This window comes from Somniosus microcephalus, chromosome 26 (genome assembly GCF_052327205.1).
Source record: "Somniosus microcephalus isolate GS21.2 chromosome 26, FLI_Smic_1.0, whole genome shotgun sequence".
In the NCBI taxonomy this organism is placed as follows: domain Eukaryota; kingdom Metazoa; phylum Chordata; class Chondrichthyes; order Squaliformes; family Somniosidae; genus Somniosus; species Somniosus microcephalus.
In genome coordinates, this window is record NC_141012.1 from 53,439,737 (window position 1) to 53,445,983 (window position 6,247).

The following is a 6,247-nucleotide window of genomic DNA, read 5'->3' on the forward strand; positions in this document are numbered from 1 at the left end:
CTTGATGTGTGGATCCCGGGTGGTAATTCCACCCAAGTTAAGGGAGAGAGTGCTCAATGAGCTTCACGAAGGTCATCTGGGAGGGGTGAAAATGAAAAGCCTTGCTAGGGCTTATGTGTGGTGGCCGGGGATCGATCAGCAAATCGAGGACCTGACAAGGAGCTGCTCAGGATGCCAGAAGGTCCAAAATGCACCACCACATGCTCCTCTACACCCATGGGACTGGCCCTCATCTCCATGGCAACATGTGCATATTGACTTTGCTGGTCCCTTCATGGACTCAATGTTTTTAATAGCCGTGGATGCGCACTCGAAATGGCCTGAGGTGATCAAAATGTCCTCCACCACCACGGAGAAAACTATTGCAGTCCTATGGACCATTTTTGCCAGGAACGGCTTGCCAGAGCAGATTTGCTCTGATAACGGACCACAGTTTGTGTCCGAAGAGTTTCGAAGATTTATGAAAAGGAATGGGGTAAGGCATTACACATCCGCCCCGTATCATCCAGCCACAAATGGATTGGCTGAGAGGTTCATACAAACCTTTAAAAAAAGCAGTAAAGGCCATGTGCGATGACAACATTCCACTGCAGCATAAGGTGGACAATTTCCTGTTAGCCTACAGAAATGCGACACATGTAGTCACCAACCAGGCCCCGGCCATGATGTTCTTTAACCGAAGGTTGAGATCTCGCCTGGATTTGCTCAGACCAAATGTACGAAGAGATGTTGAGAATAAGCAATTCCAGCACATCAATGAGAAGCCGACAAGGAGCTTCAATGTAGGGCAACCCGTCTTAGCCCGCGACTAACGAACAGAGAAATGGCAACCAGGAGCCACACGGCAGGAGCCACTAATGTACACAGTGGATGTTGGGGAGAACATTGTGAGACGCCATGCTGACCAGATCCTAGAGTCACAGGAACGAGTCAACCCCATGTCTCGGCCATACCTACCTGGTGAGGAACCCGACGTACAGGTCGCATCTACCTCAGAAACAATAGCATTGGAAGCTGTTGAATCAACTGACGACAGTGTGTTAGAATCGCCTCCGCACCAAGAGCGAAACACTCGGGAAAGGCGTTATCCAGAAAGAATCAGGAAGCCTTCCCAAAGACTGAATTTATAAATAGACTATTTCCAGTTAATGTTGCATGTTAAAAGTGTTAATTGTAATTAGTTTGATATTTAATTGTTAAATGAGTGTTACGGTACTGTTAAGCTAAAAGGGGAGGAATTGTAGTGTATGTACCTTTAAGGGGGAGAACTACTTTTTACAGCTCCTGTATCCTGTAGTACCGGCAGTGACCACACCTGTATATAAGCCCAGGGTGGCGCTCTGTACGGTCAGTTGCAGTTTGAACTTCATCCAGTAAACACCTGTTGATTGTTCCGTGCAGTCTTTGTCTGATTATTGAAAGGACACAACATTAAGATACCCGGATCTAACAAGAGCCCCTGCAATCTCCTTCCTTGTCTCACACAGCAGCCTGGGATACATCTCATCTGGGCCTGGAGATTTATCCACTTTGAAGCCTGCTAAAACCGCTAGTACCTCCTCCCTCTCAATACTAATTTGTTCAAGTATATCACAATCCCCCTGCCTGATTTCTATGCCTACATCGTCCTCCATAGTGAACACAAATGCAAAATATTCATTTAAAACCTCACCTACATCTTCCGGCACAGATTGCCACTTTGGTCCCTAATGGGCCCAACTCTTTCCCTGGTTATCTTCTTTCCCTTGATATACTAATAAAACACCTTGGGATTTTCCTTTATTTTGCCCGCCAGTGTTTTTTCATGCCCCCTCTTCGCTCTCCTAATTTCTTTTTTAAGTACTCCCCTGCACTTTCTATACTCCGCTAGGGCTTCCACTGTTTTTAGCCCTTTGTATCTGCCAAAAGCCGCCCTTTTTTTCCAAATCCATTCTTGTATATCCCTTGACATCCAGGGTTCCCTGGGCTTGATGGTCCCACCCTTGACCTTTACGGGAACATGTTAGTGTTGTACTCTCTCTATTTCCTTTCTGAAAAACTCCCACTGTTCTGATATGGATTTTCCTACAAGTAGCTGATCCCAGTCCACTTTGGCCAGATCCTGCCTTATCATATTAAAAACAGCCCTCCCCTAATTTAGAACCTTTATTTCCGGTCCATCTTTGTCCTTTTCCATGACAACCTTAAATCTCACCGAATTATGGTCACTGTCACCAAAATGCTCTCCTACTGACACTTCTACCACTTGTAAGGGGTTTTCTCTCCGAGATCACAGAGGTTTCTCTCGCCAGAGGCCTCTCTCTCTCTTTTGCACAGTAAAACCTTGAGTGGTTCGACCCACTCGCCCCTTAGGTTCTAGACACTGGACTTAGGTGCAGGAACTACAATGCAGAGAAGACTCTTATAGACCAAGTTTAATGAATCGAAATGGAATTTTATTGCACATGGAAAAACAAATCAAATGCAAGCAAATGAGAGGGTACATGGGAGGGAAAAACAAATCATAACAATACAATACTAGCTAAGATAGATACAGGCATATTATACTTTACAAAAGTCATCATGAAATGGGGAAACACACGGAACATCGAGGGACAACAACTCATGTTAATTATACCCAAAATGACCACCCCCTTTACCCTATCTAGATCCGATTATGAAGGGCCAGAAACATGCTCACCAATCCAACTAGGAATTGCAAGGTTTTGAAACAGGTCTGCGTTTTGATCCTTTCAGGCATCCTGTCTCCTCGTGGTCAGCGCTGCGGGCTGCGAGCTGCGACACGCCTTCCCTTCCTCGAGGTGAAGGTCACGGACAGGCTGGATCTCAGCGGGCCTGGATGTCGATGCGGGGGAAGAGACCATCTGCTTGACCACGGTTGGAAGCCTCTAGCCGGCTTTCATGTAGGTTTCTTCGGTAGTTTTGTCTCATCAAACGGCCCGGGGTTTGTCGACGATCTCCCGATGGTTACCCCGGGGCGGGATGTCGACTCGAACCATCTTCTTCTTCTTCAATCGCCACGATGGCCACGATGGCGCTCTGTGATGGCTCTGATGGCCCCCGATCGCTACGATGGCTACCGATTGCTACGATGGCTACCCATCGCTACCCCGGGTGTCTCCAATTATACTTCTCAATCGAGGCCTTATCTCCCGCCTAATCAAGGTTGGTCTTTGTTTAACTTTTGGCGGGCTTATAGCACAGCGGGGTAGTTATTATATTTAAACTGCTTTCGGGATGGCCGGTGATGGCCATCTCTGGTCTGGAATGACCTGGTAATGTTTTAATGTCTTCTTGATGTCTTAAACGGGTCCTTGATGCTTTCCTCATGAATATGAAACTGTTCCCCTTTGTCTGGGTAAACATTTAGATGGCTTTTATCTACAGGCCGATCTTGACTGGATCTGCATCCAATCTATATGTATGTGTATGTGTCTGGTTTCGTTCACTCAGAAACGGCTTCCAGAACTTACTGTGGGTTGAATCCACAAAGGCTGTCTGGGGACTGCTGGAACCATTTTAAAGTGTCCCAATAAGTTGGTCAAGGGGTCTGGTGGCCATTTTATGTGTCCCTTTTCTGGGCTTCTTTTAAAACAGTCTTTTAAAAATCACGGCCTCTCATGCCAGAGGACCCTAATAATACAATATTAATTTTGCGAATTCTACAGTCCACCCTGATGATACTATAACTTGCTGGAATTATCATAATTCTGGGTGAGCAAAATTTTCTGACTTTCCATAATTAAACCATCCCCTGTAATTACCTATCTATAACCCCACGCCACATGTATTTCCCATTTCAGAAAACCTACAGTGTTCATTGAGCATCTATAGATGGCAATACATTGGATTTAAAATCTGACACACTCATTTCCAGGCGTGGAGGGGGGCCTAATACTCCTACACCACCTGGTCCATACACATTATCATTTATTAACAACAACTCGCTTAACGAGTTTCAATAATAAAAATAACGTACACACACAAAAATTACACATGGCCAAACATTAAACAAAAAAGGAGGGAGAGAAACTTTAACTTTATACAGAGCAGCAAAAAAAATCTAAACGGGTGTCTCTTCTTCTACCCGCACATAATGCTCTCTCCATTCTCCTCTGTTCTCGTACTTCTGCGAAAGTCTGACCCTTTTACAGTGTACAAACAGTAAATAAACCACAATAATAACCTGACACACTACAAGGATGTGAGAGGCTATCCTAATCCAAGAAGGGACTTCTATATTAGTGAACAGATCCCACCACGGTGGGGTTACTATATCCAATATGTTTGCCCCTATCTCTAAAGTCTTCTGCTCCAGTGTGTAAAAATGTTTCTGTGAAACGACAACAGCTTTTAATATCTTGGTGAGGTGTTCAGGGAGAGGGGGAATGATATATCCAAAATGTGCAATGAATCGTTGCAGATCGGTGAAATTCTCTTCAACAGTGATGTGAACAGTGGAAGGTTCAGGAATGGGGACAATTCGCTCTTGGGCCACTTGAACTTCTGCCTTGGGCTTGAAGCAGAAACTGCTGTCACTCACCGGACACCAGCCGTGCTGTCCATGTTGGTAGTGGGGCGCTGCAGTGGTGACACAGTATGTCCCACCTCCTATATATGCCACCTGCAGGGGCACATGGCCTTGTGCCATTGCCTCCATGGTACAATTTATAGGCTTTGCGCCAGCAGTTCTGAACCCGCACTGTGGTTTCGAATAGGCATTCAAGTGCTGGGGACACAGGATGATGTGTGCTCCCCGGCTCCGGCAACCCGAGAGGTCGGTACCCGTCATTGTATGCTCCCATCGAATGACGTACGGTGGGACCGCTGTATAGTGAATGTGTGCACCCCCCTGAATGACTCCAATGTTCTCCACCCTATATACCGGGGTGGGTTTCGCTGTCTTTCCCATCACCGGCATTCTTACCACTATACCCATAATGGTGTGATTAGACCGTCCACAGTCCACTGGGACTGGGTAGGCTTCTGAAGCTAGTCTGAGCTGGCACGGACTTAATGCATTCTCAGAAGGGTGGAGGGCTGCGAGGTGCTTGTTGCTGATTCAGAAGGGGACTAAACCTTGTTTTAAATCCTCCAGATTACTGCGGCCCTCGCCCAGTATGAGAGCATTTACCGTTTTAGCGTGTTTCTCCAGCTCAGCAATCATTTCTTTTAAGTGTAGTGTCATGGCCTGGTCCTCATGTAACTCAGAACCCACTACCTTGTTCTCGTCAGTTAGTATCTTTCGTAACTGTGCTTTCAAACCATTAATCTGGGCCTGCAGCTCCATGTCATCCAGAGTGCTGATGATGGAAGTCCCTGTGTTAAAAGCTGTAAAAATATTATTTACTGTACCCCTTCTTTGTCTCCCTACCCTGTCCAAAACCTCATGTGGTGTGGTGTACAATCCGGCTCTGTCTACATCAGCAAAGTCGAATTCATAAAACTGCCTGAACATGTTTGTTAACAGGACCTGGTACAATTGCTCCATTTCCTTGGGGCACCACTCTGGCAATCGTACCTCGGTGAGGTTTAAAATCACCGAGGCCACCGCGTAGTGCACCCCTTGGTACAGCACCTGACTTGTGGGCACTAATACCAATCCGTTCCCTGGTCCCCTGGTAGTGGTGGGCCACCCTTCCTTGCGGGCTTTGGCTACCGGAATCGTGGGCAGGGGCTTGCGGGGGCGGGTGATGAGCTCAGTGGCGTTTACTGGGATCTGGGAGTATGGGACTCCGCACGCCCGTGTGCTGACGTCCCACCTCATTCCTTTCCCAGCATCCTGCCACTGCCTTTGGAAAAAGATGGATACACCTGTGGGGCAGGCGCGTTCTGAACCCCACATACAGATGTAAATCCCCTCATCTGGTTCCCACCATTTGTCCCAACAGACACTCAACCCCCCCTGAGTCCCCGTAATAGTCCGATGGGTATTGTTACCCAGTCTCTCCCACTCGACCGTGGAGTTCTTCATGGTTTTGCTCAACTTGCGCAGCCACCACCAGCGGTCCAAAGGAACATGTCCGTTACAAACCAGGCAAATCTTCTTCCCGACGGTGACGCTGACTCTGGGTGCGATGACCCTCACTCGGGGGCACACCAAAGAAGTCTCTCGGTACGCAAACCCGGACTGGCTGGAGTATTCCGTAGAGTTCGACCCCAGCCATCCTGGCCACCTCCATTCGTGGAAATAGGTGGCTGTCTCCTCAACGCCCCGCGCGCCCGACCCATCGGTCGCGATGGGGGC

At 47.5% G+C, this 6,247-nt stretch overlaps 1 protein-coding gene across 2 annotated transcripts in view; it reads left to right on the top strand.

The window, feature by feature from the left end:
• The window catches only part of prdm10 (PR domain containing 10), a 159,873-nt gene that overhangs the window by 40,979 nt on the left and 112,647 nt on the right, over positions 1-6,247 (top strand). The gene's annotated exons all lie outside the window — the stretch shown is intronic.